We start from the raw sequence: 24,814 nt of genomic DNA, 5'->3' as shown, positions 1-24,814 counted from the left end.
ATAGACCATTCTGCACATCTTCTCTTCAAGCTGCATTTGGAGACTAATGATGTCCGGTGCCTCATCCTGAGAGCAATGGGAGGAAGCATGGCAATAGCCAGTGGTGGCTGGTACCCATTGGGGCAGGTGGGATGGGACACAGGAAGAATAACAATAGGTGCAGCTAGAGCCAATGACAGGCAAAGCCAAATAATTCTAGTTTTGTCCCCATCCTACTCCCTACGGAGAGCAACAGGGAGACTAAGGAGGCAGAGGATACCAAGCCATGTCCTGCCCTGGGCTGATGGTACGTGTCAGGGAACTGCCATCGGAACCGGAGGTGGAGGGAAGGCTCCAGAGGGATGCCGGAGAGGGTCCCAGTAGGGAGAGAGGCAGCCCATCTGCTGGGGAAGGAAATCAGTGTAGCACCAGTGGAGAAGGGGGGCAGAAGGGGGAATCGGCGAGGGGGCTCCAGGACTCCTCGCCGGAGACCAGCGGGGAGAGCACGGGTCCTCTGCTGCCCACACCCTCCCTGCGCAGAAGACCTCCGCGCAGGGAGAGTAGGAGGAGACTTGGCGTCAAAGAACTTCTTTGCTGGAAGAAGTTCAAGAAACGCCCACTGACGGATTCTGCTAGCAACTGAAACAGCCACGAAGTGAAGGGCTGTCCAGCCAGAAAGGGTTCACCCAGGTAACCTAGCCAGGAGTGGCGACAACCTACGCACGAGCAACCCCTAGAACCATTACAGTAGGAAAGAAGGCAGACAGGAGAGACCAGCTGACAGCAGACTGAAGTTGTTGGGTCAGTGCCCTATTCACTCATTTTGAACCAAAATTTAAAATGGGGGAAGAGGAGGGATGAATACATTGCAGGGCTGGGGGAAGAGACATACAAATGGAAGTCTTTTTTAAGGGAAACTTTTAAGAAACTGGAAGATGGCTTTTGGGGTAGTGCTAGCAGTCACATTTCTGGCACCAGAGAAGATAGTAAAACTAATACTATTTTTATTTATTTATACCCTGCTCACCTGGCCACTCTGGGCTGCTTCCAATAGAATATTAAAAATATGATAATACATGAAACATTAAAAACTTCCCTAAACAGGGCTGCCTTCAGATGTCTTCTAAAAGTCAGATAGTTGTTTATTTCCTTGACATCTGATGGGAGGGCGTTCCACAGGGCGGGCGCCACTACCAAGAAGGCCCTCTGCCTGGTTCCCTGTAGCTTCACTTCTCGCAGTGAGGGAACCGCCAGAAGGCCCTCGGAGCTGGACCTCAGAGTCCGGGCTGAACGATGGGGGTGGAGACGCTCCTTCAGGTATACTGTGTCTGTGTGGTTGGGGTGGTGGTCCATGTGTTTCATATCCTATGGCCTGTGAAGCTCAGTTTATTTCTGTTTTGTGGAGCTTCTGATGACATTTATTTCCATATGTCCTTCAGTTTAGAACCTACGGCTGCTTTTCAACTAATGAATATTAAGTTGTGCAATGCATTCATCCCTCCCCCCCACCCACGCACTTTAAATTTCAGCTCATGGTGGCTTCCTGTAAGCTGGCATGACTATTCAGCAGTATTTGAGCCTGCTGCCTTTTCTCTGCATACAGTAATGAAGAAGAAAACCATTATGGAAAAGAGTAATTAAGTAAATATTGTTTCTTAACTACACAGAGGATTTAAATTATTACTTATCTGCAGTATACAAACAAGCTGCCGCTAATGATATTAACGCTATGAGCGAAATTAGAAAGAGACTCCCAGCCCACGCATAAAGAAAGCATGAGCACATCTGTATACAAAATAAGCTGTGCATTGAAATTGCCCAAGTGCAATCCCCAGAGTTCTTGAAGCTTTCACCTTTGACCTACCCTCTATGCAGATAGTAGAACCCAAATACTTCAGAAGCATTCACATAGATTGGTTGTGAAGAAGGTAATGGGACTGGTGTGTGTGTGAGAGAGAGAGGGGGGGAGAGAGAGAGAGGGAGAGGGAGAGGGAGAGGGGGAGGGGGAGGGGGAGGGGGAGAGGGAGAATATAAAACAGTAGCTTTTTGAACAGGACTGAGTTCAACTTTCTTCCACAAATTCCCTTCTGTTTACATTTTGGATAAATCATACAGTGGTACCTCGGGTTAAGAACTTAATTCATTCCGGAGGTCTGTTCTTAACCTGAAACTGTTCTTAACCTGAGGTACCACTTTAGCTAATGGGGCCTCCTGCTGCCGCTGCACCGCCGCTGCGCAATTTCTGCTGTCATCCTGAAGCAAAGTTCTTAACCTGAGGTACTATTTCTGGGTTAGTGGAGTCTGTAACCTGAAGCGTCTGGTTAGCTAAAGTGGTACCTCAGGTTAAGAAGAGTTTCAGGTTAAGAACAGACCTACGGAACAAATTAAGTTCTTAACCCGAGGTACCACTGTACTAGAGTAGCAACAAGGAAAACATGATTAACATATGAACAATAACCATATTCTAAAATCACGTTCTGTCTGAACAATACAACTTTTAAAATATATCTAAAAGAAAGCAGGGATGACTCTGGTTGAACTTCTTTTGGCCAGGATTTCCTCAAGGGCAAGGTCTGCCACACTAAAAGCTTAGTCTCTGCTAAAGACCTACCAAACCTCAGGGTCAAAGGAAACCACCCAAAACACATTAACCTTGAACCCAGCCTAGTAGCAAGTAAGCACCCCATGCAGCACTCTCAGTGCATGTTGCCAGTAACCTGCTCCTGTGAGTAGTCAGGCCACTGTGTTTTACCCTACTTCCATCTTACACAGTGGCCAACTTTTCCCAAGTCCTCTCTCACAAGGATGAAGCAGTATGAGCAATCAGGATGTGACGCAGCACCCTGTTAGCGCATAGCCGTCTCTGGCTCAGGGCCATAATTTATATGATAATATCTGAATAAATTTGGTGGGCACAGAACCAAGGGTGGTCGTCCGTTTGCATGTTTTTCATGCGCTCTTAGCAACATCCTTTCCTAGAAGGTTTTGAAGAGAGCTGAGGTATCAATTTGCAAATGTACATCTTTTCCAGAAATAGAAGTTTTTATGTTTGTGCTGCTCTAAGTGATAATTTTTTAGACCTTCCAAATACTGATGGAATTCTACCAGGAGAAATGAATGTTGTTTGTTTAGGGGCATTTGCCTCTCTGTATGAGTCTTGCACTTTAAACTCTATGCATGTTGTGGCACTGCAAGTTTCAGGAATCAGTTCCCTATGAGTTCAAATAATTTGAGATGTGTTCCTTTAGCAGCTAAGGTTTCTAGTTAGCTTTGGTGATTTACAGTCAGTTCACACATGCAAATCAACTCCTCCTGATGGCTGTGAAAATAAATTAGACAAATAACCATGGGCTGTCCTCACTGAGCAGACTTGATCCCTTACAAAGAGGAAGGTCGTTTGGAAGGAAAACATGAAATGTGTGAGCTGGTCATCGCTGTTACTCTTTCCTTAGAAAAGAAGGAATGTGCCTTTCTGTCTCATGAATCGGGTTTTTGAGCTTTTAAGACCCCTGGTGCATCATTATTACCACTCTTTCCCCTCAAACACCCTTTCACTCATGTTCCCAAACAAGTGGTATTCAGTAGCATACTGCCTCCATAAAGATAATAATAATAATAATAATAATAATAATAATAATAATAATAATAACAACAACAACAACAACAACAACAACAACAATTTATACCCCGCCCATCTGGCTGGGTTTCCCCAGCCACTCTGGGTGGCTTCCAACAGAATATTAAAATACAACAATCTATTAAACATTAAAAGCTTCCCTAAACAGGGCTGCCTTCAGATGTCTTCTAAAAGTCTGGTAGTTGTTCTTCTACCGAGAAGGCCCTCTGCCTGGTTCCCTGTGACTTGGCTTCTCGCAGGGAGGGAACCGCCAGAAGGCCCTTGGCACTGAACCTCAGTGTCCGGGCAGAACAATGGGGGCAGAGACGCTCCTTCAGGTATACTGGAGAAGACTCTGCTGGATTAGTCAATGGCCTATCAAGTGCAACATCATGTTCTCTCAGAGGCTGTCCAGATGCCTAAGCGAAACTCATAAGCAGGTGCTGACCACAATAACATCCTTCCTTCCTGTGGTTTCCAGGAAGTGGTATATAGATAGATACTGACTATGGAGGCAGAGCATAGCCATCGTGGCTAGTATCCTGTGTAACTGGAGGTACATAACTCCAGCCGTTGATAGCCTTACCTTACATGCATTTATATAATCCTCTTTTAAAGCTGTCCAAGTTGGTGGCCATCACTACATCTCATGGTAGTGAATTTCACAGTACGTTCTGTATGAAGAAGGACTTCCTTTATTTCTGTATTCTTCCAGTATTCACCTTCCTTGAAAGTTGTACTATGGAAGTTGGAAGTTGCAACAGAATATATCAATTCACACCATGCTTATTTTCATACCTCCACAATATGGGATTGGCAAAGCTGAGTGTAGCTCACTAGGCATGTATTGAGATGATGATGAAGATGATGATTTATATGCTGTCCATCTGACTGGGTTGCCCCAGCCACTCAGGACAGCTCCCAACAAAAATTTAAGAACACAATAAAACATCAAACATTAAAAGCGTCCCTATACAGGGCTGCCTTCAGACATTGTCTAAAAGCCAGATAGTTGTTTATTTCCTTGACATCTGATGGGAAGGTGTTCTACAGGGCGGGCACCACTACCAAGAAATCCTTCTGCCTAGTTCCCTGTAACTTCACTTCTCATTGTACCACAGTCTTGATAACTTCCTGTTTTTTTATCTGCCTCAGACTGTAAAAACAGAGGGCTGTATTGATTACCTGGCAAGTGAGAATACATAGCTGGTGGGTCCTGTTTACACAAATCTGATTTAATCCTGCCTGTATGCTTTGAATGCTCTAAACTGATGTGGGACAGGAAACTAGGATAGGTTGTGCTTCTTCCTATGTTCGTTTAGAATGGGGACATTGGAAGCTGCCGTATTTTGAGTCAGACCATTGGTTCATCACACCAGGGGCAGCTGCATAAGCTGGGGTGGGGTGGGGATCCAGAGCTTTCTGGAAACCTGATAGCAAGCTCTTTTGAACCCAATGGGACTTTTTCCTGCAGATTATGCTGTTGGCCTTTGTTTCTTCCTCAGGAGGTTGGACTAGGTAGCCCTCATGTGTTCCTTCAAGCTTTGTGATTCTATAATGCCATACAAGCATCTATTCCCTGTGAAAATGGAAGTGGCCTGTTTAAATTTTCAAAGAAATACATGTCCAATAAATCTGAATGCAGGGAGATTTTATGACCCAAGAAGGTATTAGTGGGAGCGGGGGGTTGGGGTGGAGAGGGGCTGCTCGAGAGGAAATCGCCATTAGTAGCTCCCTGTCAGACGCATCCTAGTCTATGAAGTTTTCTCGACTTGAAGCTGGTTATCTCACAAATCTGTGCAAAGCTCTGGTGAATAATTTATACCCGGCTTGAGGTGACAAGTTAAACACGCCCATTTTGTCGAAGATGCTATGAAGGCATCAAGATGGAGCCATGCTTCAGGGGGAGTGGGGCCAGGCTGATGGGAATCTGAGCGTGTCGACGAGAGCGGAGGGGGGTGCGAAGCCGCTGTAAAGAAAATGAAATGTAATGAGATCTTCTTTCATGCATAATTCATGAGTGATAACATGACTGCATAAAAAGGCCTGGATTTTAACAAGGCAGACCCGCAATCACACACATTATCTTCCCAGAGGAACATTCTATATTATTGGCCGAAAAGAGAGGATTTTCAATACATGTAGAAAATAAAATAATAAAAAGTTCACTTTCTTTCTTTCTTTCTTTCTTTCTTTCTTTCTTTCTTTCTTTCTTTCGCACCGCCCCCCCCCCCCCCCCCAGTGCTGGACATTTTTACTCTAACACAAAATAGCCATAAAAGAGAGTGTTTTGATTTGCAGCTGGCAGATGATGCTGAGCAGGATTTTGCTTGGAAACGTTTGCTTCCCTCTCACATCCAATATAGAATATGTATATTAGAGAGAGGGAGTCAGAGTCTATGGCTTGTAAAACAGTCCTGTGCAGAGTGGGATGGGCATCGGTTAAATTTCACATGGAAACTTCTACCCAGCAGCCCTCTCCCCCAATAAGCCAAAAACTTTTCATGGGAAAGACTGCCTTGTAAAGCAGCTTTGCAAAGGATAAAATGTTCATGATTGTTGCCATAACGTTTTGTTTGGTTGCATTTGCAAAAACCAAATGCTGCAATTCAGCTTGGCGCTCTGACATGAATGCCTGAAATGGTGTATTAATGCTTGAAGTTTTTTTGCTTTTATTTATTTCTTTATTTTTAAAGTCAGAAGGCTTTTCTTTTCTTTTCTTTCTTTCTTTCTTTCTTTCTTTCTTTCTTTCTTTTTTTTTTTTTTGAAGCTTGTTGATTAAAGCCTGAAATGGCCTCGCTTTTCTTACAACAAAATCCTAATGCCAGTTTCAGCTGGAAGGAACCTTGGGTGGATTGTTTGTTCACTTAGTAAGGACCTATGGCAAAAAGCAGGGGGGGGGCAGAGAGAAATAAAAAAGGGCGGGGGCAGAAGCATCAGCTCAAGGAGACGGTTAAGTTATTTGTTCAGCTCACACTGCATAATTTCAATATTTGTAAAGAAAGTAAAACAACTAGACTACAGCCGGTTACATTTTTATAGCCCTGACAGTTAAGCTCAAGAAGAACACATTATGGGTTCAACATGATTGATGCTTCAAAGTGTTCCACCTTCTTATGGTGGCGTTTTCGTTTTTCTTCTGGTCTGAGCTGCGCAGTTAATGCAGTAGAGAAACGCTACCTGCCCCCACCCCTGCAAAAAAGAAAAAAAAGGGGGGGAGAGGCAGGTAGAATCAGTATCATTGCTAAACAATCTCATCCATTTTAAATCAAAATGATGCTATTATGAAGCCCTGTTTCGTGGCAATTCCCGGTTCCTTGAGGTTTTGACAGCTTTAATAAATAAATAAATAGATACACAGGGATTCATTTCCCCCCTTCCTTCCCACCCTTTTCTCTTTTTTTTAAAGGAGTGGGGCAATAATTTCATATCTGATTATGGAATTTTCATCCTTTTGTAGCTCTCACGGCGGTGCAAGGAGGGAGAAGAGGACAACATGATACTCCGACTCCCTCCCACCCTCTGCTTTTAAAGCACCGGTAGTGGAATTGTGTTTTCGCCTCTGATTCCTCACTGCGCCATCTTTTTCTGAAAAGGCTGTCTTCTTAAAGTTGCATACTGTCTCTGTTGCTCCTGTGGTGTGTTTTCCCCCCTTTAAATGTTTGTCTTAATGTCCTTCTCGCAGAAAGCAGGTGCTCCTTTGCAGTACATCGTTTCCCACCCATCCACCCCCTTCTTCCTTCCAGCCCACTAGCCCAGCTTTTAAAGACGCATAAGCAGAGATTTGTCTCACAGCCCAGCCAGGGTGAAATCTGATTATCGCTTAGGTTTAATCCTGGGCCGACCTGTCTCACTTGCCTATCCTCTGCATGGGATGTTTTGGTGCTTGAGTTCATCTTAAGACTTTGAATAGCTAATTGCATGCCTAGGTGCATAAATATATGTCTGCATGTACAACGACATGTAGTAAGATTCTTTGGGTCTCATAAATCCAGATGAGGAAGTCTGCAGTGAATGTCTTCCTTGAAAGAAAGAAATTGCCAAAGGGAAATTATTTCCAAGTGTCCTCTCTGTGTCTTCATTTACTTTTCAGGTTATGTTCCCGCATTCAGATTCTCCCCCCACCCCACCCCTACCCGACATTGACTCACAGACACTGATTCTATTCTATATTGTTTAGCCTCACTCGGAAAGAGCCATTTCCAGACATGGCAAAGATTTGTTTGCTTATAAGACTGTGTTCTCCTGACAGCCATGCTGGCTGAATCGCTTTCTGAATGCTTTAACATACATAAAAATGCAAAGTGCCTGAAACAGGAGTTGAATAGTAACATTATTAAAATACCCTCTAGGGGTCATATGATGCAGGATTGCCACAGTTAGCAGAATATGGTTGATCTAAGCTATCAGTCAGGGTTAGGAGGTTGGGTCTGTTTTTTTCAAAAGAATCTCCCACCCACCTCTACCATGCTTGATAATAAGATACTGTGAGATGTTTAGGGGCAGGGTGTTTTTAATTGGAAGCTAGGATGCAAATTGCAGAGGTTCAACAGGTCCTCTCTCTCTCTCTCTCTCTCTCTCTCTCTCTCTCTCTCTCTCTTGCTAAAGATGCAAATATCAGTGCAACTCAAGTTACATTTCAAAAATAGATATTGAAAACTAGCTCCCAATCTTGGTAGCTTCTGCCTAAATGATTGTTATTCTCACAGGCAACCATTTTGGAAAAGCAACCCAGGAAGGTGGTGTCCCAAGGAAATGTACTATATACATTTTCTCTGCACACAAACACACGAAAATGATGTTCCTTCATAGTGAGTCAGTTGTTTATCCCTGTATTGTTAAATGCTTACAGAGGCACATACACTCTTAAGTAGAATAGGTGTTACTGCCATATCATCATCATCATCCTCCTCCTTATATAACCACCCATCTTTAAGGGCTGAAGCCATATTTGGAGGAAGTCTTGGAAGGAGGTGGCATTTCCCTCAAAACTGGCCACTGCTCTAGAAGCTGCAGCTCAAGAGGATCCCATTTGATGAGCATCTATCTAGTCTGAAGACGAGGTTGCTTTCCTGTCCTGAGAACTGCAGCCCAGAAGTCTCAGAGGAATAATCAGTCTCCCCTACATCATTGGAGTCAACTGGTGTTGAAGCAGGCAAGGCTGGAGAAGCTTCTCTCACCAGAGGCAGAGCTAGCCATGCAGATAGAGCTGCAGAGATGTTTGAAGCTTAGACCAAATTTATCTGTGCCTGAAGCAACATCATTTGAGGCTGCTCAGATGACTCTCCAGCCGGAGCTTCACATGGAGCTATCCAGGGTGCTGCCTGTTTTGCTGGGATTTTGCCTCACTGAAACCTGACTTCTACTTTGTCTTCTCAGAACCTGGACCTTGCCTTACTTGATGCTGTATTACTGGAGCTTAGCCTAGTACTTGATTGACTTTGCCATACTTCCTATACCTGCTCTGGCAGCACCCCTTCATGCTCAGGCTATACGTCAATATGGCTGAGCTACTTTCATAATATAAAACCAGATCTTGCTCAGCCACAGAATAATTTAGTAATGCCTTCTCCCATACAGACCTGCTTGTGTGTTGAGATCTATAGAGGAGGCTGTCCTAGTGATGGCCTAATTTTGGAATTCCCTCCCACTGAAATACAGGTGGTGCATTTTCCGATCAGCTTCAGACACTGGATGTGGACAGAAAGCAGAAAGACCAACACTAGGTGGAGCCAAAGCTAATGATGGGCAGAATGACCTTCTGACTGGTTGTAGGAAACAAGGGAAGGAGGTGGGTGTTGGTGAGGGCAGACTGAGGTTGGTGGGGGCTAATTTGTATGTGTGAGGTAGTTCCAGGTTCAGTCCCAAGCATCTTCAATAAAAGGAACCCAGTCAGCATGATAGGAAATTACTTCTGCCCGAGGTTAAGTTACCATCAGCCATGGTAAATGGTGGTGGCCTAGATGGATCAGTGTGTTGGCGCTGCATAAAGAGTTTTGTATATTGGTCATATGTACAAGAAGAAATGTCACGTATGAGGTTTGTGTTCATCTGGTATTAAATAAACACTGGAATAATTTGCACAGTATTCAATGGCAGGATTCCTAGTATGGAATGGAATGAAATGAAATACAGCTTGGGCAGGGGGATCTCTGAAATGTGATATTATGCTATATTTTATGGGGGTGATAGGAGTTGTCTGAGTAATGTGCTTATAAAACAAGGCTGTTGTACACCAGCAGTTCAGCAAGAAAGATGGAAAGAGAGATGAGGGAGTTAAATCCCTCAAGCAAAACTTTAAACTGTCTTTCCTTTTCAAAGGCGATCATAGGAACTTAGGGAAGGTAGAAGCTAGAATTGCATAATGAAATGTTTACTTATGAAGCAGCACACATACACAGGCAGAAAGTTTAATTACAGTAATTAAATATTGTGAATTATTTAACTTTTGTGAATCTCCAAATCTCATTCGCAACTGTTGAAGTTTTTTTTGGGTTTTTTGTCTGTTCTGAATTCAAGCGTTACTTAGGGGACTTCATTTGAGACATATGCAATTAAAATTTATTATTTTTACAAAGAGGCCTTCTCAAAATTATGCTCCATCCACATGAGCTGATGGAAAAACCAAATGCCTACAACAAAACAAATGGTTTGCATGGGGTTTCCATTACAATTAACTGAAATCCACCTTGCAGGAGTATGTTGCAGCTGAGCAAGTCAGGTTATTTTATCTTCATTTGCAACCCATGAGCACATTGATATTGGTGATCTCCATCTCCCGAGCCTATTACACATGTAATGATCCTCAGAGACAGTGTGCATGTTGAATTTTAACTGGGGAGATCAGGAGCCAAACCTCCACTCAGCTATGAAGTTCATGGGGTGGTGTTGGACCAGTCACTATCACTCAGCCTCTCCTACCTCACAAGGTTGTTTTATGAAGATAAAATGGGAAAACTGATATTCACATCATCCTGAGCTCAGTGGAGCAAAGGATGGCACATGACTTGAAAATCAAACTGAGCAAACATTCAGCACTATGTTTTAGGATGTATCAATTATCACTTTTGATCATTATTGTTGGGAGGGATGGGCTGTTAGGCTGTATGCCCGAGTCCCTTCTAATCCCTTGGAACAGTGAGGCCAGGCTCCTGGTAACAGCCCTAAGTGTAGGTTGTTAGAGTAACAAAGGAAGTGGCTCTGTGCCTCAGGGCAATGGGTGCCCCTGCTCCTCCCTCAACTGTCAGGAGCTCGTCCTACTCTCAAGTAGGACCCTGGCAGAGACACATGCCCAACTGGCATGTTCCCTCCCTCCTGGTCAATCGTTCGGGAGCTTCAAAAGCTTTCTTCTGCCCGAACATCACAGCGACCAATGCCAACAGATATCGGCACACCTAGGGATCCGCAGAGTTTTCGCAGCTTGCGTAACAGACCTCAGCAACTCAGCATTTTGGCTAATCTACTTTATTTACATATAAGCACACATGGAGCACTGCAACATGGCTCCCTCTCTCTCTAGCATCAGACAGCAAAGAGAATGAACAAAGGACAATAGTCCCACTTCACAGAACACAGTAACACAAGCATCCTGTCTCCGTGACTTCCCACTCTGTGGAGTCAAAACATACACCGTCATGTGATAGACAACAATCCTATGACTGCAATCACGGAGCAGAAATTCTAACAGTTAGAAAGACAAAAGTCAGAGTTGTGTGTGAGAGAGCTTTAAGCAGGCGGCAGGCTGAAGCCTATGAGAAAGAGATATGGTTGATTTCTGCTTGAATCCTAGGCTGTGGCTATGGGAGGAGCAAGAACTTTTTGTTGTTTAGTCCGACTAAAGAACAAAAAGTTCTTGCTCCTCCCATAGCCACAGCCTTGGATTCAAGGTTCATGGGGTCTGACTCTTCGTGACCCCATGGACCAGAGCACGGCAGGCACTCCTGTCTTCCACTGCCTCCAGCAGTTTGGGGGTGTTAATCCTTTGAGCCTCTCAGTTGTAGGCTTAGGTTGTATATAAGTTCAAATAAACCATATATTCTAAAGACACCACAGTCTTCGCTGCCCCTCATTCTGAGGAAACTGAATCCTGGGTAACTGCCTGGAACCCCTGGAATTTTGGACCCCTCGGAGATGGAGGTTGCATGCAACAAAATGGTCTGCTTGAAGATGAAGATAATATAACAGGGAAGTTTTGAATTTTTGACTAAGCTATAAATACAGAAGATGTGAATACCTAAAACATTATTGTGTACAGGGACAATGGGGTGGGGGTGGGGAATAGAGATAGGGAAATCTTTCAATTTTGGTTTCTCCCAGTTTCTCATTTCCCCCAGTCTTAAACTTAGTTCTTCACATTTCCACATCAGTTTGCATTTTCCCCTAAAAAAAATCTTCATGAAAATTAACCAGTATTTTAATATTCATATTTTTGTACACATTTTGCAAGGAATATCCCCATCACGCAATGAATTTCTGTATATTAGTTCCTCTAATATATGCATATTTATGCACATTTTACCACTGTATATGCATTTGCGTACACAATACTTTGTTAGAGGACTGAAATTCAAAATTCAGCGATGTATGAATTTTGACAGATGGCTGTGTTTCAGATCACATATTGTTTCAGAGAGTGTAAATCAGGTATGTTCGCCTTTAAATGTAAAGTGAATCATCTCTCATCTATAGTGGCCAGTTTTCAGGTTACCACCCTGTGATGTTCTGTAGGATGCCATGAGTACAATTTCCCCAGGTGATCTAAGCAATATCACTACTGCTAGGGAGAATGTGAGTTTGCAGGACAAAAAATTATGTCTTCTTCCCTACCTTCCAAATTCTCTGCAAGAATCACACAAGGCACACCCAATGCAACCACTGAGTAAGGTACCACTTTCTTATTCAACTCAATGTTGCTCATTTGGATGACAAAGAGTGTGTTTCCCCAACATCTTCAGCACATCACCTGCTTTTTACCTCTTTGAGCATTGTCAAATGCAAAGATTTCAGTAGTTGAGGGTTTAGTTCATGTTAAGATAGACTGTAATGTGTGGGCTTTGGAGGGGGTGGTGTGGTGGTTAGGCACAGCGAAAGGAAAGAGTAACATTTGCTTCAATGGCAATGCAATCAGAACAGTTCACGTGTATAAAAACAGGGAGGGGGTCATTAACTGTGAAGAGCTTAAGCAGCTTAAAGGATGACTGATCCACAGTGTTTGGTATTGTGACACTAGATTGGATTCTAACAGTGCAGTCGATCTGGTAACATATGAGCGCCTTGATCGTTCACAACACCAAATAAACCAATTTTCTTCATTCTCAACTTTCAGAGATTCCGGTGCTTGGACCTGAACTCTAGAACTGGAATCTGGGGGGCATTCAGAAACAGGAAATACTGTGTACGTTTTCATGATTATCATGCTAGCACTTCTGTCCCTTTTTCTAAAGTTCCTTTCAAACTGCAGTATCTGTTGTGTTATGGAACTGAGGCTTTTTGACCAATATACCAGCATGTCATGCCCAGTGAGCGTGGTGGGACCCAACAACAAATGCAATTGGACAATATTGTCCACACTTTCTGTTCTCCTGTGACACCCCCATGAAAACAGCAGGAAAGAACTTGTTGCCAGCATACCATTCCAGATTTCATCTATACCCTCTCCCCGCCCCATGATTTTCTGGGTTGAGGGGTCTGCAAATGGATTTTTTTCTGGAATCAAATAACACAGAAAAGAGCTCTAAACATGGGGGCTATATCACATTAGTTTTCCAGAAGTGGCTTTTATATCATATGAAAGGTCAAATATAATGCAGGAATCAACAGTAAAGAAATGTCAGGGAAACAGAATAAACAGTCATGTGAATGTAGCCAACACTCAGGACTGCATGGGATGCACCTCAGAACTTTCTTGAAGCATGGAAAAGTTTAAAGTGTGCTGATACACATTTCCCTGTGCTCCAGAATTCTCTGAGTGATGCAGAGGCAAAAAGGACACCCAAAATGTCCTTGCTGTGTTTTTTCTGTGTGCCTCCTCTGTTGCCTTCATGACTGCACAGGAAAGGTGTGTTTGATGAGTGGGCACAACGCATGGGAATGGGAGAGGGTGGCAGAGATGGCAGAAAATAATCTGGCTCATATTTTAATCTCAGACAGAGGTTCTTAACCTTTTTGGGATCATGGATCCATTTTAGAATTATGTGAAAGATAAAGACCCTCCTCCCCATAAAAATGCATCTAAACACACACACACAAGCACCATTTTCCATACAGTCTATTTTATTGCATTGGAATAATAAATTTTTGGGTGCTTGGTTCATGGACACCTGAATGCAATTTAGGTGGAACAAACCTTAATGTAGCCATTCAGGCACTGAAAAAGTACTTAACCAGGAATACTAACCCCACTTACCTGTAAATAAGCCCACATTCCAGTCTGGGCAGCCTTGTATATGACAGTGGCTGGTGGGGCCAGAGACAAAGCCAGTACATTGAATGTAAAATTTACATTTGTACAGAAAGCTAGTTTTCATACATAAACACCTTTATCCTACATCCAGAAAAGCAATATGTTTTTTTCAGGGTTCAAAGATGTAAAAACACTTGGAGTGCAAAGCACAGCCTTGGGAAGATTATGGGGGCCAGATACTACTATGCCTGGTTTATGGGAGCCCTTTTTAGATTTGAAAATGGAAGTAGTAAGACTATTGGTCTTTCTTGGAGAAGGAATGTGTGATAATCTAGATTAAGAATTTAGCTATGATAAATCACTAGCCAAGGGTGAAATGAATTCTCTTTTAAAAAAAAATTCCTAGAACACATAACTGTATTGTCTTCTTCACCAGCAGACCAAGATACTGGAATCTATAATTGGAAGGATTTTATTTTAAACTGAGAGGCCTGGGGGGGGGGCGGAGAGAATTCTTTTTTTGTTAATTATTTCCTGGGCTAAAAAGTCTGCTGTGCTGACACAGGAATATTAGAATAATCTATTTGAATGTCAAGATTTTAATTCATGCATAAAGACTGTACACATATTTTCCAGATATTGTTGGATAATTCACTTTACTCCAGAGAATGCATTCTCCCATCGTCCCTTATCTCAACTTTTCTCTTTGACCAAGATACCAAAAAGAAAAAAAATGCAATCACAAACATGGTGTGATATCAATGGAAATGACAAAAGGTACAATGCTGACATATACTAAAAATATATAATTATACCAAAGGGGGAAAGTAATACAACTGTGTGAAAATCCTTTCTTCCTTCCTTCCTTCCTTCCTTCCTTCCTTCCTTCCTTCCTTCCTTCCTTCCTTCCTTCCTCTTTCTCTCTTTCTCTCTTTCTCTCTTTCTCTCTTTCCTTCTGCTAAGGAAATAATAGTGAAGACCTGTAGAGTGGGATCCAAAATTGTATAGGAAGACATTCCCCCACACATATCCTCTCATTGTAGATCTTTGCCATTCCCAAATGTCACTCTTGAGAGTCAAGGGACCCTCAGGATAGGCTTGAGATGTGGCACTGGGGGCAAATTCTTATCTCTCACTCTAGCTCCTCACACCCACCTCTCATCCTAAAGAGAAGATTTTGATGATTCAAGTGGCTGCACTAAGGACATGGATGATGCTGTGGTCTAAACTACTCAGCCTCTTGGGCTTGCTGATCAGAAGGTCTGCAGTTCAAATCCCCACGACAGGGTGAGCGCCTGTTGCGCTGTCCCAGTTCCTGCCAACCTAGCAGTTTGTTTGTGGTTTTTTTAAAATGATATTTATTAAAATTTCAAGAGAAATTACAAAAGTAATAAAGAAATAGAAAAAAGAAAACAAAATACAAAATACATAGAAAATAAAAACAATTAAAAATAAATCCATCTTTCCATGTCTTGCCTTTCATTTACTTGTTTCCCTGACCTCCTCACATCTCCCTTTTTTGTATTCCAGTTTGAATGGTTAATTCAGCAAATCCTTTCCCCTCTTTGTTTTTATCTTAATTCTTTATCTTAACATATTATAACTTTTTATTTTCATCTATTAACAAACCATTTTTACATACTCCTTTTTAACATTGTTGCTAAAACCGCTTCATTTCATTCCGACATCATTTTAGCATTCCTTAATTTTACAATGTTTCTGTAGATAATCTTTAAATTTCTTCCAATCTTCTTCCACCGACTCTTCTCCCTGGTCTCGGATTCTGCCAGTCATTTCCGCCAATTCCATATAGTCTATCACTTTCATCTGCCATTCTTCCAAGGTGGGTAGATCTTGTGTCTTCCAGTACTTTGCAATGAGTATTCTTGCTGCTGTTGTAGCGTACATAAAAAAAGTTCTATCCTTCTTTAACACCAATTGGCCGACCATGCCCAGGAGAAAGGCCTCTGGTTTCTTCAAGAAGGTATATTTAAATACCTTTTTCATTTCATTATATATCATCTCCCAGAAAGCCTTAATCCTTGGGCACGTCCACCAAAGGTGAAAGAATGTGCCTTCATTATCTTTACATTTCCAACATTTATTATTGGGCAAATGGTAGATTTTTGCAAGCTTGACTGGTGTCATGTACCACCTGTATATCATTTTCATAATATTCTCTCTTAAGGCATTACATGCCGTAAATTTCATACCTGTGGTCCACAACTGTTCCCAGTCAGCAAACATAATGTTATGTCCAACATCTTGTGCCCATTTAATCATAGCAGATTTAACCGTTGCATCCTGAGTATTCCATTTCAACAGCAAGTTATACATTCTTGATAGTATCTTAGTTTTGGGGTCTAACAGTTCTGTTTCCAATTTTGATTTTTCCACCTGGAAGCCAATTTTTTTGTCCAGATTGTAAGCCTCCCTTATTTGATAGTAATGAAGCCAGTCTCGCACTTTATCTTTTAGTTTCTCAAAACTCTGCAATTTCAATTTGTCTCCTTCTTATTCCCTGCCAACCTAGCAGTTTGAAAGCACACCAGTGCAAGTAGATAAATAGGTACCGCTGTGGCGGGAAGGTAAACGGCGTTTCCATGCGCTCTGGTTTTTGTCACAGTGTTCCCTTGTGCCGTAAGTGGTTTAGTCATGCTGGCCACATGACCCGGAAAGCTGTCTGTGGACAAATGTTGGCTCCCTCGGCCTGAAAGCGAGATGAGCGCTGCACCCCATAGTTTCCTTTGACTGGACTTAACCATCCAGGGAACTTTTCCTTTACCTTTACTAGAGAGAAGTGGGTAGAAAAGCCCTGTTCCATGATTGAACTTCCACTTGCACATCTGTACATCCACTCTATAGAATTTTAAAAGCATTTCATACAGTTTCTATTTTTAAGATGTAAGTTGATGCAATGCTTTGACTTAAGATCTATATAGGTGGTGCAAAAAATGGGTCAGAATGGGGGAGCCATTTCCCCGCTGACTAAATTGTAGAATGTTTGTGACCTGTGTTAGTCAACATAGGGATAGGCCCCATGCTCAGTGCTAGGAAATACATGTTGCATTTAAGAGGTGCCAGGATCATGTCCTGGCATGTCCTGTTAAAAGGTCCCAGAAGCAAGCCTGGAAAACTTGCCTTTTCCTTTCTGCTACAGGTATTGAATGTGCTGTCTTTTGGGATCAATATGCTTCCTTTAGCATTTCCACACTGACAAATGAGACAGGAGTAGCACAATGGGGCCATGTTGCTGAGTCGACCTCCTGGGGAGTCCCCGACACTTACCAGGGTGGGGCAAGGTGGCAGTGAGGTCAGAGCTGCGCTGCAGAAGCACACCAGTGAGCCAGTCAGGCGGTCTCGCTTGACCTTACCACCCCCCTGTTTCGCCCCCACCCCCACACTATCCTGTTAAGCAGCAGGGACACTAGGGTCTGGAGGGTGACTCCACCCCACTGTGCTGGTCACACCTTGACTGAAGAGAAACAAATCCATCAGAACTGTTTATTCATCAGTTGCTAGCTTTACAATTCACACATCTTCATTTCTGTATTTCCCTCATTATGGGATGGGATGTCCCTATTTCCATCAGAGAAATGTTGGAGCTTATGTACACCACCATTCATTATGCATGTTCATATGTTCGCATTCTTACACTTTTCGGTACAACTCCCACCTATTTATCAGTTATGATAGAGGCCATACGCCTAGAAGCAAGTTTTGGTGCTGCGTTGGTTCCAAACTCAATTAGTTGAACTAATTTCTTGTTGAATTAGTCCTGGTGTTAATCCCACTGCTTTCAATGGGACCTGAGCTTAATTAATTTAGGCGGCAACTCACTTACTTGAGAATAAGCCGCCCCCACCCCTGAATTCAATAGGGCTTACTTCCAAGTAGACATGGTTAAGTTCATGCTGTCAGTGTTGCTCCCAGCTGCTGGGCTTTGTTTAAGGGATACTTTGCGTTTGTTAATGGATATGGTGCATTTTTTGAACGGTGTTTATTCATAAGGTTGGGAAAATGTTGACCAATCACTGCAACTATATAGCCACCTTTCTGCGCGCTACCATTTGATTTAAAAATATTTGCTTCTACATCTTCCATCAACCATGTGCACAAGCTAGTTTATAAATATTTTTACCCCATTTATTTTCATTTTATGTTTGTGCCATGGAAGACACTGTAGTGCAGCAGCAGCTTCCCATACCACTTAGATTAGAGCAGACACCTGGAACCATGTAGGAGGAGCCACAATCAGACTCCTCCCATATGGCTGAGCACTTCTGACATTATCTTTATGGCATATCAATAATGCGATGATGCCCAGGTGACGAATGTCCTAAGAGAAGCGGGCCTCACAAACCATTCTTTAACATCATTCTGAACATCCTTTTAGTCATTTACTCAAAATATATTTTCCTTTTTAATTCTTAAAACAAGACAGAGGCAAAGTAATTGAACAATGCCTTTGCAAAAATCCCTGTGGGTTTGTTGCTGTTCCTGCCTTACAAGTATGCGTGAGGTCCATATGGGATGGGAGGCATATTTGATTTCTTCCTAGAGCTGCAGTCCTTACAAAGCTAGACTCAAGTTTATAAATCTGCCCATCCAGTCTGATTAAGTTCATCTAGCTTGTATCTTGCTATATTAATCCCTTGTGTTTTACCAAGCAATCCCTACATCCAACTGGCACCATCTATATACCACAGTAACTACATGGAAGCTTTTCATAATGCAGAGCTCTGGTGGAGTAACCTATATTTAACATGTCAAGGCTTATTTGGTTGATGCTACAAATTCGTTCCATAGTTGCTGCATTACAGAACTGTTTTAAAACCTGATCTCAAGCTTTTTTAAAAATAGCAATTGCCACTAACAAAATAAGATCAAGATGTAAAAAAGAAAAGGGAAAAAAAGTTATGTGTGGATATTTAGCAAAGAGGTCATGAACAACATTCATATTCATGCTCTGTCCATCTCTCATTGTGGGCTGCATGTGTGTGTGTGTTTCATTACAGAGACCCATAAATCAGGTAAGCTTGAAATGCTTGGTTGTAGACTGTCTTGGAGCAATTCACTTTATTTTGCCCAAATTGTGAGGAGAAGGAATTGCACTTTATGTTAGGGCTCTGCACACACACACACACACACACACACACACACACACACACACTGATCTGCCCTGTGGGCTCCATCTGTGGCCCCATGCAAGGGAAGCTGCTCGCTAAGGAGCAGCACCATCACAAAACAGGATTGCACCCTTCTGCTTAACAGCTGTGGGGTGCTCCTTCTTTGCGATGGGCTATTCCTCAGACCATTCTTTAACATGCTCTTAGTTGGCAACCCAATGAAGATTTACCACACCTCTGGAAAAACTGCTGAAATTCAATGGCTTGTCATGTTGCCATGGATTTTAGCTGACTTTCAAGCCGGTCAGATAGTAATGCAATCACACTCTCTATTTTCCAAACTCTGAATGGATTTACCCAACATACACACTCATCACATCCAATTTCTCCAGGTAACTGTGTTCTCAGTTCTATTTAGGCGATTCTGGGCAATATAAGCTTTATTCTGTAGGGTTACAAAACTGGCATCTAGTTAAAAAAAAAGGTCACTAACACTAGCCTTGTTAGCATGCCAAGAATAAACTGCCATGGTTTGCTCATGTATTTAACCACTTATTTTTAATTTGCTAATGGTCAAGCGTGACATAGTTTTCTGGGTGATGTAGAATAAACTGTTTAATGTACAGAAATAGACAACCCAATGTAAACATGACGTGGATGTATTTATTTATAAAGTGCCGCCAGTGCATGACACTTCTGAGAGTAATGGCCACAGCCCAGTGCCAAAGCATTTGCTTGGCAGGTATCAGGTCCACAAGGTTTGATTCCTAGCATCTCTAGGCAGGGCTAGAAATGTCCTCTGTCTCAAACTCTGAAGAGCTGCTGCAACCTCAGTGTGGAAAGTACTCACCCAGCTGGACCAATGGGCAGTGCTCCTTTCTAAAGTACATCCCAGCTGTGTGCCAACCCCCAAATAGAAGTTTCTTTCACATGCCAACATTACTTTTGAAACAGGGTCTCAGCCTTTAAAAATTCACCATAAATACAAATCTATCTTCCTTTTGGTAAATGTTGCTGGGTTCCCTCCCCATCTCTATATTTTCATACAGGACAGATCTTTGGCATTTATTGTACAGTAAGAAAGTCCCTACTGAAACCCTTGATTTTACAAATCCCACTGAGCACTGTTTTAATCAAACCAGAGCTTAATTTTCCCCTCCCAATGTTTCTTTTAATGTTGTAATTTTATATTCATTACACAAGGCTGTGGAAGTAAGAGCAGAACTTAATTAAGTTGCACACTACAGCAGTGATCCACAGCTCCTTGGGCACAACAGTGGACTTCATGCATACAGCTTGCTGAACATAAGAATGTGGGATATCTTATCCCATGTGGTACCCTTTGCAAATGGCATCATATGTTGATGGTGTCCAATAAGGGACTCTGCAAGTCTTTTCAGATCAGCTTCTCTTATTCAGGAGTCTTTCTACATTGGTGGTAAAGGTAAAGGTAAAGGTACCCCTGCCCGTACGGGCCAGTCTTGCCAGACTCTAGGGTTGTGCGCTCATCTCACTCTATAGGCCGGGAGCCAGCGCTGTCCGCAGACATTTCCGGGTCACGTGGCCAGCGTGACAAGCTGCATCTGGCGAGCCAGCGCAGCACACGGAACGCCGTTTACCTTCCCGCTGGTAAGCGGTCCCTATTTATCTACTTGCACCCGAAGGTGCTTTCGAACTGCTAGGTTGGCAGGCACTGGGACCGAACGACGGGAGCGCACCCCGCCGCGGGGATTCGAACCGCCGACCATGCGATCGGCAAGTCCTAGGCACTGAGGTTTTGCCAATTTAGAGTGGGTAGGGCAGAAATCAAGGAGACCAGAGCCAATGACAGACAAAGCCAACTTATTCTAGTTTTCTCCCCCCCCCCCCAAAAAAAACTTGCCTCCAACTTTGCTATGAATTAGCCAGTCACTGGGGAAATATTCACTACAGAAAGCTGGAGTCAGTGGTCAATAAAAGAGGTGGAGAAACAGGGAACAGTGAGAAGATTTGGCTTCAGTCCTGCACACAATTGGAGTCAATAGGATGTAAGCAGTTGAACTGATGTGCAGAATTATTGCTTTTCTGAATAAATGGAGCTGTAGGGAAAGCCATACTTTCAGGCCCTTTTCGTAGCTGATCTGTTACTTCCCTTTCTTTCTTTTCTTTTAGGAATGTCTTATCAGAGACCCGTTTTGCAGCCTGGGATTTGGTTTGATACTATGTCATTCAAACCAATACAAATTTTTCTGAGCTAAGTCTGCAAAGTGATACGGGATCTCTCCCTCTCTCAATCTGCAGCCTGCATCATTATATCAACTCTACAGTTGTAGCACAACTTAAAGTAACTATAAACAGTAATGTTTTCAACTAATAATATCCTGAATAGGCTTCTTCTTTTTTTATCTTGTAATAGGTAAGTGCGGATCACCCCATAACCAGAGTGTAATGAAATTGTCAACATTCTCTTCATTTCTTCGTTTCCTGACAAATGGTGTGAACATATCACCTTTTTCTCCTAATGGAAAACCTAACTGGAATATATCAAAATGCTATTAGGTTTTTCATTTTCTACCACAATTTAATGCTGGAGAATGCATACAACCTTCATGCGTGCACTACTGTAAAATATTCCTTGTCCCCGATAAAATGACTGCAGTGGGGAGTGGGGGTGGGGATCAAGCAGAATCGTTCACTTGTTTTGTATTGCAATTCCTTTGTTGCAATCTCTCCCTCCACCCCTATTTTCTTTTTAATTTTCTGCAAGGGGATTTCCTTGTCTTCACAATGGCACACAGATTTCTAATTTTTCTGTGTCAAGAAACATGTGTGTCTAATTCAAGTGTGTGTCTAATTTCAGTGTTGGTGGAGTCAATGGGAGTGGCAGAAGAAGGGGAAATTTAGTCATTAAGAAGACAAGCCACCTTTTTAGCATATGGGATGAACCAAATATGCCATTGCCATACATTACAGAAGCTTCTTATTGCAGTATTGTGAGGAAATAAGAGGGATCAAATCCCTATATTCTCCAGAGAAATCTATGCATCCTATTCACTCTTTAATTCATTCTGTCCTGGTTCTTACCAATAGTGGGACCTACAATAAATCCACACTTGCATGCATAACATCCACATGTCAATGTGAGAGACAGATGAAGAAATTCCTTTGCCAATCAACACCTTTCCTTCTCTTCTCTGATAGGATTGTACAATGTGACATAGATGCATAATTTGAATGCTGTTGTTATTAAGGTATTTGGGAACGTACATGTCATAGGGTTGTGGGTCTATGGTGGTATATGGACTGGATAGCACGTTCATTTCTTGTTCATTTCTTGCTCACATGCTAAATATTTGGGTGAATCACTTGATGTACAGGATGTAGGAGAAATTCAGTTCAGAATGCATTAAAAGGCAAATCTAACTAATGCACAGTGCTTGAAACACCAAGCAAGCCAAAATCCAGTCAAACCTTCAAAAATTGTACTTCTCTGAATTTTACAATGCAATTCTCCAGCCAAATAATATGTACAAAACAGCATATACCAGAGTAAAGTATGAATAAAAATGCAACATTGGAAACAAAAAGGGCAAATTCAAACAAAATTTGCCTATTAGGGCAAATTCAAACAAAAATGTTGATGAGGACTTTTAAAAACCCCCATCAATTTGATGTGGAAATGTGGAGAACTCAAGCTAAGATTGGAAAAATGAGAAACAGAAAGAAGCGGAAACTGACAGATTTGTCGATACCTGCTTATTTATTTATTTATTTATTTAGAGCATTTGTACCCTGTTCTTCAGCCAAAAAAGCTCCCAGAGCGGCTTTCATCCAATCAAAGCAGTTCCTACCTACTGGCTTACTAGCTAGGAAAAAAATGACACACAAGGGGAAATGGACAGGGAGGGAAGAGGAAAATCAAGATCAAAACTCAGGCACCAATCTCAGGCACCAAACAGCTGGTCCTATGTTGACCATCTGGCACACTTCAGGAGCTGGATGTGCCGGACGGAGCTGGGCCTTCAGCAAAGCTTTTCATTGTTGTTGAATATGCAGCTAGCAACTGAACTCCCATGAGTGTTTGAGATGGCTGAAAATCCTCCATTTTGATACCGAATTGGCTTGATCATTCAGGGCATTCTAGGAAAATTCTCAGAAGAATCTCTGGGAGCGACAATCCAGAGTGTTCTTCTAAACTCCAAGAGAAGGTATAGGAAAAGGCTCCTCTACCATTACCAGTCTGGTGTTGCTGGCTTCCCCTCTGCCACCATTCTCTACACTTTTCTCAAGTTGCCATGTTGTGAAGGAAGAGAGGAACCAGCAGCAGAGAAGACTGGTGAAGGCTCATTCTATATTCTTGCGGTCCTTGTTTGCTATGAAGTCTTCTCAACATTTTCAGAGCTAAGGATGAGCCATAGCTCAGTGGCCAAAGAGATACTTTGCATGCAAAAGATGGCAGGTACCATTCCTGGAATTTCCAATTAGAACTGGGAAAGGCTTTCATCTGAAACCCCTGGGAACTGCTGCTAGTCATTGTAAAAAAAACTGAACTAGATGGACTGATGGTCTGAGTCAATATAGATTATTAAGCTTGATTGGCATTGTCAATATTTATTCCTCATGGACTCAGTCTGAACTATTTGAGACAACCAGTGTGGGATATGATCTTAATGTTCACAATGGAGAAAGGTCCTTGGATACAGAAAACCAGAACCACCAGAGAGTGCTCTAAGTTTTCTCCCTGAGATTCTAGTTCACAATATGCAGAGCATGTCTGTTTTGCATTAGGAAGAATTAAGAAATGTGGCGATCACCTTCAGCCTGAAGTGGTACTGTTCTAGAAGGCCTCCGACCTCCATGATGTGTCAATAAGACCTCACTACAGCTGCTACTATTTTGAAATTTAATTAGCACTATGTGAGAGATGGAATTGCATATTAACCATATTTACTCAAGTCTAATGTGCACCTTTTTTTGCAAAATTACACTCTGAAAAAGTGGGTGTGCATTAGAAACAATGGAGCATTAGACTTGAGAAAATATGGTATTCTGAAGTAACACAGCCATTTGGGCATGCAAATACTATATAAAAATAAATAAATAAATAAATAATTTTAATTTTTTTTAATTGTATCATTTGCTTTTAAAATGGAGTGTATAAATAAGGGCTGAGGAACCTGTGATCTTCTGGATGTTTTTGAATGCAGATCTTACTCGTTTGTGCTGTTTGGGACCACAGATTCCCCATTTCTTGTTTATATAAAGAATACTCTTTTATCCCATGAATTTTCCTGTAATGGTTTGTTTTTGTTTTTTTTAGTTATACGAACAATAAATGCATATCATGTTTTGCAGAGTACAGTAAAAGAGAAAGCGCTCCCTGCTCCGAGGACCTTACAATCAATGGGATATACATGCAAACATGCAAAAGAGAAAGTCACAGGACAAGTCCAAGCAGCACAGGTTCAGTGAGTGAAACAATGTTCTATTAATATAAATGAGCAAATAACCTAATAAAAAGTTTGAAAGCACATATTAGATACTAGATAGAAAAGAGTACAATATTTTGATTAGCCTGTGCAGATGTAAAGGGCTGTGTTTGCAGCAGAGTTAAAATATGTCAGCTAGTAGATCTGTTCCACGGAGTCTCTGAAGACAGGTGTTTTACTCTTCTCTCTCATCAGTGCAGTGCAGCTATTGTCTCAGCTA

Source organism: Podarcis filfolensis (genome assembly GCF_964270895.1).
Source record: "Podarcis filfolensis genome assembly, chromosome: 7".
Classification (NCBI taxonomy): Eukaryota; Metazoa; Chordata; class Lepidosauria; order Squamata; family Lacertidae; genus Podarcis; species Podarcis filfolensis.
The sequence above is the reverse complement of the archived record's forward strand: the minus strand, read 5'-3'. Positions refer to the sequence as shown.